Source organism: Carettochelys insculpta, chromosome 13 (assembly GCF_033958435.1).
Source record: "Carettochelys insculpta isolate YL-2023 chromosome 13, ASM3395843v1, whole genome shotgun sequence".
Lineage (NCBI taxonomy): Eukaryota > Metazoa > Chordata > Testudines > Carettochelyidae > Carettochelys > Carettochelys insculpta.
Genome location: NC_134149.1, coordinates 33,449,716 through 33,471,916, shown reverse-complemented (window position 1 = coordinate 33,471,916; position 22,201 = coordinate 33,449,716).

Below are 22,201 nucleotides of genomic sequence, written 5' to 3'. Positions count from 1 at the left end.
TAAATTTTCTCATGTGAGATGATGATAAACCAGATCAGCAGATACACAAGAGAATGTGTTGTTGAGGAAAAGGAAGTGATATCCATGGTGAAAGGAAGGATGAGGCCCAGGGCATTAGGCTGAAACTATAACTGTCTGAAGAGGGAAGGTCTATAAAGCAACCAGAAAGCAGAAAGCATTGTAACTCTGTAGGTGTACTACGGGAGGTCTACACGGAAGTGGCCTATTTAGTCTACTAATAATGGGAATAAACTCAGGATGAACCTGAGAATCAATATTTGATTGAATTCTACTGAAGGAATGGAATAGAAAGGGCATCTCAAATGAAAGCACTGAGAAGCAAGATAGAACAAAGTTACCCTTCTAACCCTTTATTGAACTGTTTCCTATGGGTTGTGTGATTATTTTATTGTAATTGTGTAAGCCACTGAGCCTCATGCATTGCACCTTTCTTTCTGTCAGCCCTAATAATATATCCTCCTTTGTTTACTAGAAGCACATGAGTGGAAATGGGAAAGAATCCATCAAAAGCTAGAGTCTGCATAGGTTAGACCAATGCCAGCGTCTGTTTCCAAACTTTTGTCACAAATAACATTTTGCCAAACAGCCAATGTACTGCAGATTGGACATTTCTTGTCCAGCAACATCTGTAATCCAGTATGATTTTAATTAGCTGGATGGCCACTTACCATAAGTGTGGCCAAGTTTTCTGTGGTCCCGTAAAGTTCATTTCCAGTCCTGGAACTCAGTGTTCTGTGCGTTGTTTACTCCTACATCTCTTCTAAGGGAGTAGTACGCAAAGGAAATATTGGTAATGCTGCTAGACAATATTGACCTCCTGTGGTCTGACAGATTCTTTCTTCTGGCACTAGTCAGGTCCTGTGGATGTTTGAATTATGGAGTTTCAACCTGTAGTATACTACAAGATAAACAGTGCACCCTACACTGTATACGAGCCCATTGCACAAAATCACTGTCAGGCAAATCTGAGATCCTTCTATACACAATACAAGGGTCCTGCCACCTCCATTTTGACAGGATGTATTTGTTGTGCAGTTCCTCATGCTGGCTTTTTCTTCGTTGAGTGAAATTCCAGTCCAAAATAGGAAGCCTTGCAGGTATAATGGCTGCTTACTCTTCCTGTGCTTTTTTGCGTTTTGTTTCTCCTTCATGCAGATTACACTTATTTGGAAGTTAGCATGTGTACAAATCATCATTGGTGTAGAGATTATAGATTTTTGATCTAAAGAGATGGTGAAGAGGAGAAGGAGGAGGAGAATTAAGGTTTCTTATACCTGATGATATGATGATCAAACATTAATCAGAATTAAAGATGGTTCCAAAGCAAGTCCTGGATCCCAATACCATGTTATCATGCTAAATAAATAAATAAATAAACGAAGGAAGATGCACTGTGACCTCACCAAGAAATATTGCAACATAAAAAGGAAGGATTTAAAGGAAAGAAAATTGAAAGTCCTGGGTACGTAAATGAATTTTCAATATACTCATTTTAAAGACTCTCCTATATAAGCAGAGACACACATAATCATGTTTTCCAAAAACACCAAGTCCTGAGTCCCCAGAGGTTTTCGCACGTGCATAATCATAATGATTTCCAAGTTGGGCTATAAATTCTCATAAATCACCACTCATCATGGAGGGTCCACAAATCCACCTGCACATCATGCTCCTGTTCTCACATCATTAGTCAGGCATGGACATCTTGACTTTCTTCCAGAGGCTGATCTGGAACACCAGCTGCCTGTTATAACCAATAGACATATCGGCTATGTCTACACTAGCCCAAAACTTCGAAATGGCCATGTAAATGACCATTTCGAAGTTTACTAATGAAGCGCTGAAGTACATATTCAGCTCCTCATTAGTATGCGGGCTGCCACGGTACTTTGAAATTGACACGGCTTGCCGCCATGCAGCTCGTCCAGACGGGGCTCCTTTTCGAAAGGATCCCAGCTACTTTGAAGTCCCCTTATTCCCATCTGCTCATAGGAATAAGGGGGCTTCGAAGTAGCTGGGGTCCTTTCTAAAAGGAGCCCCGTCTGGACGAGCCATGGGCCGGCAAGCTGCATCAATTTCAAAGTGCCACGGCAGCCCGCATGCTAACGAGGTGCTGAATATATATTTCAGCGCTTCATTAGTAAACTTTGAAATGGCCACTTGTATGGCCATTTCGAAGTTTTGGGCTAGTGTAGACACGGCCATCGTGTCTTATTATAGGTACACAGTGTAGAAATAAAAACCACCTACCCACCATGTGTCCAAAAAGGACAATATAGACCAACCAGCCTCTCCACAGCTTGGAAATTTCATTACCTCTTACCCTTTTTGAGTCAGAGCCATATCTCATATCAACTTAACCCTTTCCACTCTTTCCAAATTGTCTATAAATTTTAGGACCCTGTCCATAAGAATAGGCTATTGTATTATTTATTTGCCTTGCATGAAGAAAATGAGTAACATTTCTGTAGAATGTTGTAGTTGAAGAGACTTCACAGGACATTAAGTATGTGCAACCAAGTTTACAGAGTCAGGGCCTCATTTGTTTCTTTTTTTCTTTTGGAGAAGACTTTGAAAATTATAAGGAATCTCCATGTTACAGCAATAAAATACATTTTGGTGGTATGTTTGTTATTTAGTTGCTGCCTACAGATGTTTTAAATCTCTTTTTAGGCTCAGTGAAATTGAATAAGGCTGAAATATACACATTTGATAGCTAAATTGGTTGTACAGTATTTATGGTAATAAAGAATAAAACTAAATTACAGTACAATATCGGTTGACTAAGGCAACTCAAATCTGAGTAATTTTCATCACACTGACAAAGAGAGCAATTGAAACTAAAATTCATGATTAAATTGCCATTGGCTCTAAGTACTGTGAATCCAATTACACATTGCTTACATTATAGTGTCGGATTGTGTACTGTAACTGTCTGTGTGCCTTATCAAAGCATCATCAGTAGAGAATCAAGGAAACAGATGTATCATCAGACTAAAATATGTATAATACAAAATTACTGTCCTTACAAAAAGTGTTATTAACTGGTCAGAAAACATAAAAAGATACATAAATACAGGGGGTCCTCATTCTAAGTCGCTTCTCTTTAAGTCATTTTCCATGTAAGTCATTAGTTAACTCAGGAGAGCAGATTCAATTCAATAAAAGTCGCATTAATCCATATTTGCATCTTTTAGGAGCTGAAGGATCAAAAGCCAGGAATGTTACAGAGCTTCGTGGTGGTCAGGTGGCAGGTGTAGTGCCACCTGGTGCTGTAGTGGCAGGGCCATGGGAGTGAGCCCTGAAGTCATGGCCAACTGGTGGGGAGCTGCAGGGAGGAGTCAGAGGGGAGCTGGCAGGTAGTGGAGGAAGTGGCAGGGAACTGTGGGGAGCCAGTTGGGAGCTGGCAGGGAGCTACAGGGACACATGGGGAACTGGCAGGGTCAGGCAGGGAGTCAGCAGGGAGCCAGAAAGCTGCGCGGAGCTGGTGGGGAGCCAGCAGAGACAGGCAGGGAGCTGGCAGGAGACGGGTGGGAAACTGGGGGGATCCTGCAGGGAACTGTGGGGAGCTGTGAGAAACCGTTGGGGGACCAGCAGGGAACTCTGGGGAACTGTGAGGAGCTAGCAGGGAGCCAGCAGGAAACTGATGAGGACTGGCAAAGACCTGGCAGGGAGCCAGTAGGGACTAGTGGGGGGCCGTCGGGGAGCTGGTGGGGGCTGGTAGGGAACTAGCTTACCTTATTCTAATTATTCTAATTATTCTATTCTATTCTATTTATTTATTATTATTTATTTATCTGTTGATTCTATTTATTCATTTCTATTCTATTCTATTTCTATTTATTGTTTTTATGGCTTATAGGAACATGCTGTGTACCACGTGTGAACCAAATGTGTTGGGAACTTATCTCAAGCTAATTACATTATTCGTTATGGATATTAATTACCCTTTATAGGTCATTTCACTATAAATCCCAGTATTTGGGAACACAGACTGGACTTATAATGAGGACTCCCTGTATACTATTTTTATTTTACATTTTGCAAAGGAACATACAGTTCAATAATGAATACACACTCCCACCACACCACGTCTAATCTTACTTATCCCATAGTAAATTTGAAGTACAATAACTCCACAGAAGTCAACAGACACCTGTAAATCAATGGACACCTGTGTAAAACTGAAGTTCAGGCTGTTGAATTATGTCATAGACCTTTATTCAGTTAATTGACTGTATTGATAAATGTATTCCTGTAATACAGAAATGACATGTGACATACTATTCAACAAAGAGGTAGCAAAAATTATCCTAACCATGACAACATGAGGTTCAGACCTCCTCATATTAGAAGTTATAATTAAGATTTGATAATTTCCTTGAACATAGTCATTACATTAAACCTACCTATACAGACACAAAATCCATCTGGTAAAAAATGCTTAGTAATGCAGACTGCCTCTCCTTCCAAAATCTTTCTTTTTAATGAAACTTCACAGCAGCAATGAAACTTTTTGGTAATAGGGGGAAGCCTTTGACAACAAGAAACAGAATTTTCCTGGGAATCAAATGAAAGCTTTAAGCCTCGTTCACAGTACATAGACTATTCAGGAACTGGAAGTAGAAGAGATTATGACAGCCTGTTTATTAAACTGGGTATCTCATAGTACCATCTTCTGTATTCTGTATTGGCTACTGTAATGCGCTCAGATTACTGTACTAATTTGAACCTTCCAATCTCCAAGTGACTTGGGACAACAGCTGTGTAATATATATATATATATTTGCTCCTGTTACCAAACCAAAGAGTAGGACAAAAAATTCAATTGAAATGTGTTAATACATACATGAACATTTTTTCAAGAGGGAAAAAAAGTCAAAAATATAATTGAAAGTCAAATGAAATTTGGCATGTGAATTTTACACAGCTCGTCTTGTGACTTTTATGTCTGTGAAGTTGATGGAGTTTCTTCAGCCGAAGCTTCCATGGTTTTATAAGGGTGAAGCTAGTGGGGCAGAGTATCATACTCTGCTGTGGTCCAAAATAGCTTACATCCTGTTGACCCGTAAGGGTACATTTCAAAGCCCATCTCGACTATGTTGAATAGCTATCAGCATTAATCTTACATTTTTGCTTGTCATGTCATTATTAGGAGACTTTGTGTACATGTACATACTAATACACACAACAAAGACTCTCATATTTCCATAAATAAATTTCCTTCATGTAAGGATAAACCATATCATACTATTATATGTACAAAGAAAAGCAAACAAGCTTTTATAAACTCAACTGAATGAAATAATGGCTTGTATTCAGTAAATATAGTGAGTATATATTTTCCCTCCATGTGCAACACAAAAGGTCCCTGCCTGGTTTCTGACACTCAGGGTGTGTCTACACTTGCATTCCTCTTTCGAAAGAGGCATGCAAATGAGGTACATTGAAAATACAAATTAGGTATAAATTTGCATATTCAGCATCTCATTTGCTTATTCTAATTTTGAAAGAAGAAAGCCAGTGTAGACGCTGCTCCTTCGAAAGTAAACCCATCTTCGAAAGAATCCTCCTTCTCTTTATTTAATGGGAAGAAGGATTCTTTCAAAGATGAGGTTTACTTTTGAAAAAGCAGCGTCTACACTGGCTTTCTTCTTTCAAAAGAAGCTCTTTCGGAATTAGAATAAACAAACGAGGCACTGAATATGAAAATTTATACTGCACTTGCATTTTTGATTTACCTCATTTTGCATGCCTCTTTCAAAAGAGGTATGCAAGTGTAGACACACCCTCAGAGAGAACAATTTCAGTAAACCAGATTTACTTTATAGCATGCAATTTTATGCATTTTAGTAGTAAATGCTCAATACACAGACCTTCCAATTACTGTTGGATCCTTTCATTTCTAATTTATTTAAGGTAGTAGAGACTTAGAGAACACATGATAAACTTGCAGTTGAGATAGAGGAATAATATTTATCATAAAATACTCCTGATTCTTCATCTGGAGACAATGGAAATTTGCACAAGTGAAGTATTCTTCTCACACAACAAAACTGGGGGCAATAGTCAATTAACTCTGCTAAAGGATCAGAAGTCATATTAAAGAATTTATTGTGACCATCTCAAAATTCTGACAGATATTATAAAGGTAATTTTTTTTAAAATGAAGAACTTGTTGCACATATACAAAGTCTGGACAGAGAGAGACAGCAGGGAAAAGTCTAAACCTTATGTAGGAATTATATAACATCATGCAGACAGAATATAGAATTTATTATATTTGCAATTATAATTTACAATGTACTAGAAAATTGGAATGGAAACACACACTTGTATAATAATTTTTTTAGCTACTCTGTGATATATAAATATATTTTGATACCCTGATATATAGAATATGTGTGTCTGAATATACCCTGTGTTTTACTGATGGAATGTTTGGGCAAAACTGATTGTACGTATCATTTTAGATTATATTATTCCAATTAATGCATTCCAGGCTATTGGGTACAAGGTCCATTTTCTTGCATTTGTACCCAAGGGACTGACAGTGAAAAACCCATTACAATCAACGTACTTCACCGACTACAGCAAGCATTTATGCAACACCCATTCCAAGCTATGTGGAAGGAAAAAACTGTGACAATATACAAAGCAAACAATTTTGTATCAGACTTAAAACTACAGGGAATTTAAATACAATTTTTCTTCTTGGAAAGGAATTGCTAACAGAAATGGGAAAAAAATCATATGCACCAAGACAGATGCATAATATGTTTGCTTGAACAGTAATCTGCTACCTAAATTGTTAGTGTCTGTTAAGATCCTGCTGTAGGTGCTTCTAAAGTAATATATCACACTATTTTCATGTTGTGCTAGTATCCCATTTACCTGCCTGATGATAGCTTATATTGTATGAAATTTGTAAAGCTATCTTGATGCATGATGAAAAATATTTTGTAGAAACGTCCTCATGACACATGGATTGCAAAATTCTGCCCTGACTTACAACAAGTGCAATACTTTGTCACTTCACTTAGTGCAGAATATGAGAAGTGAATAGGACATTGATCTGCCTTTAAGACCATATTCATCATTGGGACTTACCACAACCTCATCAGTAAGAATAAAACCCAGAGTACAGGAAGCTTATATTTATTAAAAGAGAGAACAGTGTAGCATCAACGTGTCAGATGTGTAATGGGGTCAGACCAATGGGGTCTACTGGAATTGTATGTCTGTTTAAACTAGCAAAGATATTGGATTGATATTTCAACTGTTATCTTCAAGAAAGATTCAGTCACAGGAAAGCACTTTTTTATTTCACTCACTCCTCTTACATATGACTCTTAAATAAGACCTCATATTTGCCAAGTATCTTTTCCGTTTTATGGCATCTTTTATTCATATTTCTGTGCCTTAATTTCAACTCTACAAGGTCTCTACTTGATAAACGTGTGCAGCTCCCATTCACGTCACTGTTTTTGGGAAGAACAGAGCTAATCATAAGGCTAAAATGTATGCAGCAGGAAAAACAGCATCAAAATATTATCAGTAAAATTGTGTAGCAGTCTAATATGGTATGTGAGATAAACACACCTATTCAACAGACATAAACTATTTCAAAGAAATATGCACTGGTAAACAAAATTAACATTTTAAAGAGTTCTGTTTTTAAAGTGTTTGGCTTGGTTATGATTATATATAGAGAGGGAAAGAAATCAATCATACAATTTGCCTACCACATCAAGCAATCTTCCCTCTATTCTTTTTACATTTCTTCATAACATTGACATCACTACAGTACATAACTAGTCATGAAAAAGTATAATTTATAGCATAAAAAGAGTTGTTCAATAAAAGTAGCAATGCAGAACAGATTGTGAATTTTAAATAGCTTGACTTAAGATCTCAACAATAAACTTACACTGATGTATTTTAGATTGCTGAAAACATAACATTTGAATGCCACTGCCTAACCAGCCATTTTAAATTCTGTTTTCTGATTCATGGTTGCTTCTCAGTTTCATGTCTTGTACTAGTTGAACTTCAGTTGTATAAAAATGTAACAGATCTGTTTGACTAAAAGGATTGATGTGCACTGCCAGATATGCTGAGATTTTTACACAGCATGTTATTGACATGCAGATTCTAACAATTTCCTTTAGATCTCTTATTTTGCAATAGTATAATATTTGACTTAAATATACTGTATATAGGTAATTCACCTGTATTGAATATCATGTAACTCAATTGGTTCCTGTCTGTAAAATGCTGAGAGAACTGGATGAGTGGTGGAAGAATTAGTTTGCCTTTCTCTGCCATCCAGTGCCTTAAATACTATACGTGAGCTCCATGGGAACTGAAATATGATTGCCTTTAATCTCTAAAATTATCACTCTGCCAATTGACATACTTCCAGCTATGAAGATCGCGATAATGAAAATCTATGAAATTTGATGACTGGCTAATATTGTTAATGCTCTCATCAGTCCTAACCCTAACACTTCTGGAGGTATTTAGAGGTAATACAGCAGGATCTTTCTTTTGAGTTCTGATTTACTTTATCATGCCAGTTGTGTCCTGTTGTGAAGAGTTTCTTTCAACAACACATACTTTTAACTCAGACATGGAACAGCATTCTGGAAATGGTGCTAGACTGCACAATTGTCCCATGAAACCACATAAGGATTTGGAAAATTAAAATCAATCATTAATGGCCATACACATGTATCTGGGATACTACTAGTAATTTTAGCTACATAATACATATCTGTGCCATATTTTTATCATAAATATGTTCTGTCAGTGTGCGGGCTGGTCGTCATACCTCTCTAAGTAAAACAACTGCTGTAGTCCTATTGTTCTGGAAAATTCTTCACCCCAGAAAAAATGTAGTGGAATATGGGATGTGGTGAACAAGTATTCTGTTGATAGGATTTTTAACAATTGTCACAGAAAAGTCTTGGTTCCTAAATTGTGTCTTTCTGCCTGTTAAAATATTTTTATTTTTTCCATGATCTTTTCTGTGAAAGGTGACTAGCACTAAAACAAAGTTTCAAACATGAGGTAATAATGTAAGCCCTGTTATATAATTTGACCACGACTCCAAATTTTTATCAGTTTTGAACAGCCTGTCTGTTGCTTATTTTTGGTTTTCCTTCAGTGTGAAGAACCTTGTTTTATTATATGCTCACTTTTTAGGTATTTATATGTACTATATTTTCTTTTATGCTTGTAGGGTGAACTCTTGGCATCATTGAAGTCCATTTCCTCATGATTTCATGCATAGTTTACACAAAGGGAAAGTGGGGTACTTATATCATCCTCCCTATTCGATTGACAGAGAATTGTTGAAGCGTGTTTTAATTGTAAATCTCTCCACCACTATATTTTGAAAGTGGTAATATTAAAAAGGAATAAAAGTGTCAAATCTAATCAGTGGCTTGATTTAACCTGGCAGTTTTGAAATCTCCTTTTCTATACTTTCTTTCTATTTCACTCTTTAACATTCCTTAGTTTTGTGTATCCAGCCAGCTTCAGAAAGTGGGTTCAAAACTATTGTGATGATTTTAAGATATTTAAAATTCATGTCTTTATCCCCCTCCAAAATTTTAAATGCTGCTGCTGTTAGAATTGTGATTTATATTTGATGGATAACCAGACTAATGATCCTTTGATGATTTCAGGGTGCTTCATGGAGAGAGAAGTAAATAGTTTCACACAACTGGCAGTAGATTTCATTTGCTGTGCCTAAGTGCACACCAAAGCAGTAAATAGTCAAAAAAAAAAAGCTGAAAGAAAGATAAAGAAAATTTATTGTCCCAGATCTACCTATGAGCTCAGACCTTCACCTTGGTATTTCACCAGTGAAGCAGGTCTAGCCAGAAGGAGGAAGAGTTCACCTATTTATATTCCTGATGGTCAGTTTTAAACATATGGCCTGGCCCTAAAAAACATGTCACAGACTGTGAAATCTGGCCCCTCCCTAGGAAATCTGTCTTTTTGTTTGTTTGTTTGTTTGCTTTTGTTCTTGTTTTTCATTCTTTTGTCAAGTACAATACAGAGTTCACAGGGGAGACCAGAATTCCTCTAATTGGGGGTCCTGACACAGAGGGTACTTGCAAGGAGATTGCAAGCTAATTTTTGAGGGACGTGGTATTTGTGAAGTACTACCTTCAGAGCTGGGCAACTGAAAAATGGTGTCTGGTGACCACATGCCCAGAGCTGAATGCCGCATCCCAGCAGAAACAGCATGAAAGCACGGGTTTCAATACCATATCATGCTACCTTTACCTCCACAATGCTGCCTTCAGAGCTGGGTGGCTGGAGGGTGGCAGCTGCCAACTGAGGGCCCAACTATAAGGGGAACGGCACAGGTGCGAAAGTGGCAGTATCATATTGTTTCATCCTTACTTGTCTATACCTGCTGGTGATGGTTCTGCCTTCAGAGACGGGGTGCCAGCCAGTAGACGGTTTTCCAGCTGCCCAGCTCCGAGGACATTACTGGTACTGCCCCCAACTGCAGTGCAGAAGTTAACAGTAGCAGTACCACTTGTTATCTTATGATTGCCCCACAGCCCCTTTTTGGGTCAGATTCCCTACGATTACATAGTAAATAGTTGAAATAACTAAATTGATTGTTTAAAATCCTATGACCATGAAATTGAACAAAATGGACTGTTGATTCGGAAGGACCCTGTTTATACATCTTCAAACAAAATGAATCCCAGTCTTTCCTGTAGTGAGGTGCAGTGGCCTCCCCCTGACTCTGGGGCAGAGGAAGCCTCTCAGAGATCTTGGTGGGTGGGCCAGAACACCTGAGCCCCTTCCCATAGATAGCACCACCTGGGGATGGAAGTGCCAGAGGCAGGGTCCAGAGCTCATTAGATGCTGTCTTCTAGCAGATCAGAGGCTGCTGGCCAGACTCTTGCGAGCCAGAGCCAAAAGGCCCATGCCGAACAACAAGGCCAGCTAAAGCCACTAGCCAGCCACCCTGACCAAACTGGAGGGCCACAGCCAAACCTGACTTTGGCTCGGTACCTGGAGTTTCCAGGTCTACCGGCGCCTTCAGGCCCAGAGTGATCCCTATGCCCTGAGCACCATCCTGAGATGGTGAGCCTGCCTGCTGCCAGCTTCTGAGGCCCCAGACCTGCCTGCATCATGGGGTCCCCCCACCAGTTACCCTGGGGATCTGGACTGGCACAAGCCTGGGATTCTGCCTGCTGCCAGCAACCCCAAGCCCTCAGTCCTGCCGGAGCCCATGCTCCTGCCCCCCATCCACTACCTGAATGATGTGGAGATGCCCGACTGGCTAGACCTGCCAGCCACCACGTACCCAGAGGACACTCACCTTCCCAACCTCCCCGAGCACCCCAAGTGGGACCAGTCACCAATGGAGGTGGAGGTAGGAAGCAACCTGGGGGGCTCTACACCACAGCCCATGATAGTGTGTTGTGGTCTGGCTTCCTGGTAAGAGCTTTTGATAGGGCCCTGGGCCGGGGTGCAGTGACATGGTGGGTCTGTGTCCCCCTATCTCCATCTCCAGAAAGGCAGTGCCTCACCTTGCTCAACTCACACTACTACTGGTGTGGCTACAGACTGGCCCTGTGCTCAGGCAAACCTCTGAATCAGGGCCTGGGCTTTCAAACTGTGTTTGTTTACTGCCCCACTCTGACACCAGGGCCTGGGTGACCCAAACTGCTAACTATTTGTTTGCTGCCCTTCCCTGAGCCAGGGCCTGGGCGACCTGAACTGCTAACTGTGTTTGCTGTTTGCCCAGACCAAGGGCAGTGATTGGGCTGTGAGCCTCCTGCCCAGGTCCTGGGTGCATACATTACATAACTGCATCCCCATTAAAGGGGACTAGACTCTAGTGAGATGGCTGTCTGCCCAAGGTTAGCTGTGTGCTCACTCATGCTCCCCCTCTTTTAGAACATAAATTTGTTGTTTAAATGAATTTCCATTCTTCAGAGAATGAGTCATCATCTCTGCCGTGGGTTCATGTGTCTCTCTTCTAGTCACTAGACATGCTTGAAAAGAATTTCAGAACTAAGAAATCAAAGAATCCTAGAATCCTAAGGTTGAAAGGGACCTCAGGAGGTCATCGAGTCCAGCCCCTTGCCTAAAGCAGGATCAACCCCCAGTAAATCATCCCATCCAGGACCTTGTCAAGCTGGGACTTAAAACCTCTGGGGATGGAGATTCCACCACCTCTTTAAGTAACACATTCCAGTGCTTCACTATCCTCCTGGTGCAATAGTTTTTCCTAATATCCCCGCTACATCTCACACTCTGTAATTCGAGACCATTGTGAATTTACTTTCCATTCACTGGGGCTAATGTCATAAGAACAAAATGCACTCCAAATATATAAAATTCAAAGGGTGTGTCTACATGAGCAAGTACATTTAAAATCCAGATAGGAAGACTGAATTCTTTCAAAAGAACCCATGGAGCATCTACACTGACACAGCGCTCTTTAGAAATTAACTTTGAAAGAACTCTCCCATTCTTTCAGAGTTGGTCCTCCATTCCTGGGATGGGAAAAGCGCCCTCCTTCAAAAGATTATTTTGAAAGAGAGCAAGTGTAGAAGCTCCGCGTCCCACTCTTTCGAAAGAGTGGGTCCTCTATGGCCATGATCAGCTGGCAGGTGGTGGAGATGCTCACAGCATAAGCAGAGCTCTATGGGTCCAGTGTCCAGCCATGTTTCAGGACGCAGGCTCCCAGAAGCCCTCAGGCAGGAAGCTGAGAGCATGCAGGCAGCAGGGAGCCCACACTGCTGCCCAGCCCTCCAGCCAGGGCAATGCTCCACAGGTGCCCCAATGGATCCTGGACACCAGCAATGATGAGGGCTCTAGCAAGTGGGCCCTCTTCATTGATGTCCCCTCGGGCCCATCCAGCCTGTGCCTCTTGGATCACAGTTCGCCCAAGTTCCTGGAGGGACCCACAGGTAGGTACCATGCACATGGGTGGCCTCAGGGCCAGGGGAGGGGCATGCAGTCCCACGTGGGCTACGCAGGGACATCAGCCCCAGGAACACAGGCAGGCCAGACAGCTCCACCACCCCCGCCCTAGAGAGCAGGTGTGTGGCATCCAGCAACATGAGGGCTGGACAGCACTATGGGCTGCCAAGCCATGGAGAGACGGAGGGTGGCAGAGGGGAGCTAGCACTCACACAACCCAGAGGGAAAACGCTGGATGTGGTCCATGTAGGGCCCCAGGATGGGGAGGGAGAGATGGGGGCATTCAAGGGATCTCTCACTGGGACTAATGGCCCGTTCCTCTCCCCTTATGTCTCCACAGCTCCAGCAGCCAGCAGCCGGACCAGCCCCGTCACAGGCCCAACAAGCCCCACCACAGAGGGCAAGGAGGAGCAGCCCAGGCCTCGGTCTGTGACAGCACAGGGCTGCCACTGGTCCCTCCGCCAGAACCACCTGGCCAGGGAGGAGGAGGCAGGGGACACAGCCCACACAGCTGCCCTCAGGGAGCTTACAGGCAACATGCAGAAGTGGCTTGCCATGGAGTGGCAGGCATGGGACCAGGTGTCATCTAACCTGGATGCCCTCACCCAGGCTGTGGTCGGCCACCTGGCCCCTGCCGCCACTCCATCGCAAGTCACTCCTACACACATGCCCCCGTTGCCCTCCCACCATCACCCCTCCTTGCGTCCCCGCCCCTCCTTCCAAACAGTTCCGCCCCACCCCAATCCCCCATCCCCCCGCACCCCCCACAATGCCCCCCCAAGGAGGCTGACTTTGAGGCCCTGCTCCCTCCCCACCTTCCCCTGGCCAGCCTCATCCACCTGGCTCACACCCTGCTGGCCAGAGCTGGTCAGCTGGAGGCTGAGCTCCCAGACCCCCTCCCCCTGTGCCAAGCCTGGCACAGGCACAGGGACCGCACAAAGGCCATGCCCCTACCTCCCTGTGCCACCAGCCCTGGCCCAGCCCCAGCAGGGCCCCTGGACACAGGGAGAAAGGGGCAGGCGCAGGTGACAAGAGGGTATGTGTGTGGGAGTGACCTGCGATGGACCGGCAGCAGGGGCCAGGTGGCTGACCACAGCCTGGGTGAGGGCATCCAGGTTAGATGCCTTCGAGCCCTGTGGAGGGGTGAGGCCCCCCCACCCTGGCTGCCTGTTCACCCTCTCCACCACACATGTATATAATTCTCCCTGTTCACCCTCCCCAGACACATGTAAATAATTCTCCCCGTTCACCCTCCCCCCACATATATATAGTTCCCCCTAGAAAATAAGGGGCACAGTTTTTTCCATGTAAATAGTTTATTTTTATGGTTTACCCTGTGCCCCCTGTGCATGTGTGCTGGTGGGTGTGTGTGAGTGTGCAGGGTGTGGGTGGGGCAGGGGTGTGCAGGGTGGGGGGGTTTACTCTGGCCCCCTCTCAAAGGTCTGAAGCAGGGTTTCCCTGCTGGGCCTGGTGGCAGTGGGTAGGAGGGGGCTGTTTGTACTTGTGCCCTGCCTCTGCAGCCCACCCCTGCATGTAGGGCTAGTATTTTGCCTCCACCAGGTTATGGAGGGTTCAGGGATACTCACGTCCAGGCTGGTGTAGAGACATCTACAATGCCCCTTGAGGCAACCAAATGCCCGCTCCATGGTGTTCCAGGTGTGGTTCAGCTGCTCATTAAAAAGGTCCTGGCTCGGCTGGGTATGCTCAGTGTATGACCGCATCAGCCCGGCCTGCAGAGGGTAGGCCGCACCCTCCATGATGCAAGGCAGCATCGTAGTGTCTTCAATGGGGAGCTCCTGCTGGGGTATGAAGGTCCCTTCAGCCATACAATGTCCCAGCCCTGAGTTCTGGAAGACCCTCGTGTCACATGCGCGGCCAGACCAGCCCACGTAGCTGTCCTGGAACTGGCCATTGGCATTGACCAGGGCCTGCAGGACCACCGAGTGGTAGCCCTTGCAATTCACGTAGGCCCCGTGGCTGTGCTCTAGGGTCTGGATGGCGAAGTTGGTTCCATCCAGTGCCCAGAAGCAGCTGGGGAAGCCCAGGTCCTGGAATTCCCAGATGGCGTTGTCCAGGTGCCCAACACGAACCAGCTGCCTCAGAAGCACCTTGTTGATTGCCCGGATGATACAGAGTGGCATGCTTGTGGGCGTGGGGTGGGGTGCAGCTCACCTGCCCATGCCAGTCCCCATCCCCACCCCTGTCCCTGGGGTGCCCACCCATCCCCATCCCCACCCCTGCCCCTGGGGTGCCCCCCCATTCTCCCTAAGGTGCCCATCGCCAGGCTGTCTCCCCAGCCCCCTGCATGCAGTCTAGGTGTGAGCTGGGCATGGCTTACCTCAATGAGGACAGCCCTGATGGTGGCTTTCCCCACCCCAAACTGGTGGCTGATAGATTGGTAACTGTCCAGAGTGGCCAGCTTCCATAGGGCTATAGCCACCCTTTTGTGCACAAGGAGTGCCGACCCCAGGTGTGTGTTCAGTGCTGGAGGGCTGGGGTGAGACAGTGGCACAGCTCCAGGAATGTCCCCTTGGTCATCCTGAAGTTATGTAACCACCGGTCATCAGCCCTGTCCTCCAGCACCAGCCGGTCCCACCAGTCGCTGCTTGTGGGGAAGTTCCACAGGCGGTGGATGACCTGGGGGACTGGCTGAGGATGTTGGTCCCTGAGGATGGCATACAGGAGAATGGCTATTGTGCTGGCCAACTAAGCCCCTGCAGCACAGTGGCCAGGACCGTGGCCAAGGCACTGGCCATGACTACAATGAAGTGGGGGTGCTGCTTGGGGTCCGTGGGGGCCCGGGATGCCACCTCCAGTCTCTCTCTCTCTCTCTTTCAATCTCTGTCTGCCTCTGAACAGGGTTGCTGGCCCTCGGCAGGTGCAGGCTCAGGCACTGGGTGGGGCAGGGGGCCCTTTAAGGGGACGGTGAGCAGCAGCCCCTGAAGGGCTCATCCACTATGCGACCCTGCCCATGGAGCTTTCTGCCCCTACTCTTTCAAAAGAGCACACTGGCATGTGTGGATGCTCTCTTTTGAAATTGTGCTGGATGCCTTTCAAAAGAACAGAGCGAACCTTCGGTCCCTGCTGGTGTGTGTGGACGCTCCATTTTGAAAGACCATTTTTCGATGTTCTCTTTTGAAAGATGTTCTTTTGAAACAAAGCTGTAGTGTAGATGCAGCCAAATTGTTGGACAGTCTGCCAGTGGAGCACAAAAGGTCTTGGAAGGGGTAGTCTAATCTAAAAAACCCAGGGCCACTGAGAATATCCTCATTCCCTCCAGGCCTGCAACAAAGTAGGTCATGTCACCTTTCTGTGGCTCACTCACATCCTGGCTTTCCATATTGTAGGGCTGGTGTAGAGAGCTTTCCAAAGCGTGTAGGGATGCATAGACACTCCTTTGTGATGCACTCCCTATTTAGGTATAAGTAGGCTTACCACATCTAGCTGTGTATTATCCTCAGTGGCTATGTCTACACTAGCACCAAACTTCGAAATGGCCATGTAAATGGCCATTTTGAAGTTTACTAATGAAGCGCTGAAATACATATTCAGCTCCTCATTAGCATGCGGGCTGCCACGGCACTTCGAAATTGACGCGGCTCGCTGCCGTGCAGCTCGTCCCGATGGGGCTCCTTTTCGAAAGGACCCCGCCTACTTCGAAGTCCCCTTATTCCCATCTGCTTATAGAAATAAGGGGACTTTGAAGTAGCTGGGGTCCTTTCAAAAAGGAGCCCCATCGGGACCAGCCGCGTGGCGGTGAGCCACGTCAATTTCGAAGTGCCACAGCCGTCCACATGCTAATGAGGCGCTGAATATGTATTTCAGTGCTTCATTAGTAAACTTCGACATGGCCATTTATATGGCCATGTTGAACTTTGGGGCTAATGCAGACACAGCCAGTGTGTTTCAAAATACTACAATTTCCCCAAGTTTTTTTTAATAAAGTCATTTTTTTTTGGCTGTAAAGTGTTTTCACTCTACATTTTTTTCATGTAAATTTAACAGATGCTGCAGGAATGGAGAGTAGAGGGAGAATAAATGTAACTTTTCCCTCATATCGGCTGCGTCTACACGTGCACGCTACTTCGAAGTAGCGGCAGTAACTTCGAAATAGCGCCCGTCACGTCTACACGTGTTGGGCGCTATTTCGAAGTTGAAATCGACGTTAGGCGGCGAGACGTCGAAGTCGCTAACCCCATGAGCAGATGGGAATAGCGCCCTACTTCGACGTTCAACATCGAAGTAGGGACGTGTAGACGATCCGCGTCCCGCAACATCGAAATAGCGGGGTCCTCCATGGCGGCCATCAGCTGGGGGGTTGAGAGATACTCTCTCTCCAGCCCTTGCGGGGCTCTGTGGTCACCGTGGGCAGCAGCCCTTAGCCCAGGGCTTCTGGCTGCTGCTGCTGCAGCTGGGGGTCCGTGCTGCATATACAGGGTCTGCAACTAGTTGTTGGCTCTGTGTATCTTGCACTGTTTAATGAAAGTGTGTCTGGGAGGGGCCCTTTAAGGGAGCGACTTGCTGTTGAGTCCGCCCCGTGACCCTGTCTGCAGCTGTGCCTGGCTCCCTTATTTCGATGTGTGCTACTTTGGCGTGTAGACGTTCCCTCGCTGTGCCTATTTCGATGTTGGGCTGAACAACGTCGAAGTTGAACATCGACGTTGCCAGCCCTGGAGGACGTGTAGACGTTATTCATCGAAATAGCCTATTTCGATGTCGCAACATCGAAATAAGGTATTTCGAAGTTGGGTGCACGTGTAGACGTAGCCATCATGTTAATTCTGTTGGAGAATAGTATATTAAATCTGAAGTTCTTGATGGATGATTCATATTTGAAATACATGACTTTCCTGTTTCCTCACTAATAGCCAACAAATAACTCAAGCTTAGGAGACTTAAAACAACCAAAGAGCTTCCTCACCATATTAGATGTTTAGTCCAACATGGCCAGAATGTTAAATCAAATCTGTCTATGCTGTGGATTAATGTTCTGAGGTCAACTATGACATGTTTTACATGGAGATGAATATTTTTACTTGTTCTCAAAGGCAGAAACATTTAGCCCCTGAGCTGTGCAGTTTGATGTTCTCATAGGATATGTTTACACTTCGGAGCTATTTCAGGATACTAAGGTATCATGAAAGAGTAATGCCGTGATTAGGAAATGAGCCAGGAGCATTGAAATATTTTTCAAAATACCGGGCATGCTATTTTGGCATCCCTCTACCCACCATTGTGTATGGAGTAAGGAATATCTCGAAATAACCCTGTATATTTAAGTATGGAATTGTGTAGAAAGTGCCAACTCCTGAAATAGACTATTTTGAAATTGACTTGAAATAGAATATGCAATTTGCATAGAGCAAATTGTGTATCCCCTTTGAGGTAAGGGAACAGTGTAAACATCGCCATACTGATGGAGATGATAATCTAATTTATCCCTCCAGACACTGATGTGCTTTGGAATGGAATTGCATTAACAGGATCTCTATTTTCTGTATTTTCATATTTCAAACACTTAAAAATATTTTTAAAATTCAGACTCAATGAAAGAAGTTCATCATTAACCAAAATAACCTTGAAAGGGGGGAATAAGTAGGAGAGTGGGGTGGAAGGGAAGGGAAGCCAAAATAAAGTAGGTTGCCTACACTTTTGTTTTAGTTCAGCCACAGATGCTCATAACAACCCTGTAACAGCCACACTATAATAAAAGCCACTGTAGTTTCCAATTTGACTGAGTATGAAAAATGTCTTGTATAACTGAACCCACAGGCATGTAGACTCCCACAGCATGGCAAAACTGCTCAGTCCATCTCCATTACAATTGTGTTTTCTGTTTAAAGGATTTGGATTAATGTCAGATATTAGTCAGTTCCTCTGTGTTCTAAAGGGTTGTATCCCTGTACAAATATTTCATTTTGATGCACTTGTATAAAGTTAGTTGATGTCCCTTTTTGAAATGGCTATAAAATCCACCATCTGCATTATACATCAGAAAATAAAGTACTCGCAGAATCTAGCTGCATTGGTAGATGTATTTAGCACATGTGATGTGTGTATTTGAGTACAACGATTCACACATTCCCATCAAGGCTACCGTAGTATAGTTAGATGTAAATTGCATTGTATGTGATTTAAAAATGGCATTGTTATGAGTTCTATCAGATAGCCAGCAGGGATCCCAGAGGACTGGGAAGATGGAGGTATAGAGAGCCACCACTCCTAGGCTACGTCTACACGTGCACCCAACTTCGAAATAGCTTATTTCGATGTTGCGACATCGAAATAGGCTATTTCGATGAATAACGTCTACACGTCCTCCAGGGCTGGCAACGTCGATGTTCAACTTCGACGTTGCTCAGCCCAACATCGAAATAGGCACAACGAGGGAACGTCTACACGGCAAAGTAGCACACATCGAAATAAGGGAGCCAGGCACAGCTGCAGACAGGGTCACGGGGCGGACTCAACAGCAAGCCGCTCCCTTAAAGGGCCCCTCCCAGACACACTTTCATTAAACAGTGCAAGATACACAGAGCCAACAACTAGTTGCAGACCCTGTATATGCAGCACGGACCCCCAGCTGCAGCAGCAGCAGCCAGAAGCCCTGGGCTAAGGGCTGCTGCCCACGGTGACCACAGAGCCCCGCAAGGGCTGGAGAGAGAGTATCTCTCAACCCCCCAGCTGATGGCCGCCATGGAGGACCCCGCTATTTCGATGTTGCGGGACGCGGATCGTCTACACGTCCCTACTTCGATGTTGAACGTCGAAGTAGGGCGCTATTCCCATCCGCTCATGGGGTTAGCGACTTCGACGTCTCGCCGCCTAACGTCGATTTCAACTTCGAAATAGCGCCCAACACGTGTAGACGTGACGGGCGCTATTTCGAAGTTACTGCCGCTACTTCGAAGTAGCGTGCACGTGTAGACGCAGCCCTAAAGAAAACAAAGTGTGACAAAAGGAACAGTGGTACGGGGAATGGGAAGAGTTTGGTTGTTTCTCCTGGATGGACTCTAGGAACTAGAGTATGCTGGGAATGGGGCATGCATATATTTATTGCAAAAAGGAGTGAGTAAGCTGGAGTCTCTGGAATTAAGTACTTGAGGGCTCAATCTTACAAGGGGCGGAGAAATCTGTACCCAAATCAGCAAAGAATAAGCTTAAGAGCAGTACAGCCTAGTGATCAGCCCCCACACCCTTTGTTGTGACCCCCTTAAGCCAAATAGGTGAGGCTAATAGGAGCTTTTAGAGGTACAGATGAAGAGGAAGCAATCCTGGAATAAGAGCTGCTAATAATACTGTCATTATATCTTTAGATGCACAGGACCAGTAGCTTTGTAGATAAGCCTGATCAAGACTGTCCTGTCCCCACAGCCATTTGGCAATAAGCGAGGAGAAGGGAACTAGCACAAAGGCTGCCTGCTCTCTCATAGCCGGGCAGACACCAGGAAGCAAAGAGTGGCCTGTTGTGCACCCTGAAGCCTGATGAAAGGAAAGGGGTCACTGCAAGAGAAGGTGGCAAAGTCACCACGGTTAGGGAAGAGCTGGGAGTGCCTGTGTAGTAAAGACCAGAGGACTGGCTTGACAGAATCCATCTTCAGAGAGGGAGCCGGGAGGACTCCTTTCTGAGAGCCTAAATCAGCATAGCCCAACTCCAAGGAGGACAGCTGGGGACTTCTCCTTAAGGAAGGATTGAAAAAGAATAATTCAGAGGATGAACAAGGAAGTGTTCCAGAAACAGAAACATGGGTCAGATGTAGAAAAGACAAGTCTCCTAGTTGGACAGAGCCAGAGAAGAGGAATGTTGCTAGCTGCATCTGATGAAGCAGGTCTTTGCCCATGAAAGCTTACACCCCAAAATACGTTAATCTATAAATTGTCATAGGATTTCTTGTTCTTTGTGAAGATACAGACTAACTCATCTACCCTTCTTACAGCTGTATCTGAGTTACTTATGCCAAAGGCTGTGGTACATAAGTGAAACCCTGGGAAAGGGGATGTCATTAAATTAAAAAGGTCTCTCTGGACTTGTTCATAATGTGAGTGTAGTGAAGCAAGTGAGCAACCTGCTCTGACATGCCTAACTGAAAGGGGGTATGCAAGGGTGACCTCCAGACACTCATTTACGTCATCATTATTGGCTATTTCTAAAATGTTCAGATTTTGAGAAAACTGTCTGAACAATTATTTGTTACCTTTATGGTGAGCCAACCATAGTGAGAGTAAATCAGAAAATAACAGTGGGGAACAAGTTGTGAGTGGCTCACTGGGAGGTTTCTAATGTAAGACTCTGCATAACCTTTACTAGGTAGTTGACTATCCACAGATTCCATCTTGCATATCAATGCAGCCCTTTGTTCTTTTGTAAGCGGAGGTGTAATCAGTAGAGGCAAAAGCCTGAGGCTCATCTTAATCATCCTTTTCTTGTTTCTAATTCTCTCTTGGGAGTTTTGACCAACACCACTAAAATGGTCTAATTAAGATGTGTTTCACCACTATTTTTAGGTTCATAGGCAATATTCTTAGGGCTATTTGATAAACTTAAAGATTTAATTTACTTTAAAATTTTACTTTGAAGAGTATGTTTAGCTGGAGAAATCTTTAATATTTTAAATTCATATTCTTGTGGAAATGACTGTCCAGTTTTGTTCATTTGGCAATCCTTTTTCTCCTTTTTATTGATTGGAGAGGGGAGTTAATGTTTATTATTATTATTCTTATTATTCTTATTATTCTTATTATTACTACTACAAATTAAATAATAATAATAATAATGTCACACTGTTTACTCCTGGATTCCAAGATAAAAATGGAACTAAAGCACAAAATGCCAGATTCATTTTAATAACAGTTCAGTGAAAAACTGAGGTAACAAACGTGAGAAAATGGTAAGGAATATGTGGAAGCAAAAGAAAAATTGTGACTGAAAAAAAATCAGCTACATGCCCGCAGAGAAGCACATAACAGCTTTTCAGAAGATTTGTACCATCACATTATTTTTATATGAATGTCCAGTACACTGAGCTGTAGAGCGGTCACTCTTGGAAGGTTGCTTCCCTTTTGAAATATCCCCCTGTCCCAGTGATGTCCCCTGTGATTAAAATGAGCAATGCACTGGAACAAGTAGCAAAGCTCAAAAGAGAAAGTTTTAAATGTAACTACTGTATGTTTATAGTGCTTGTCTCACAGCTGGTTCAGGCTGTTCATGAAG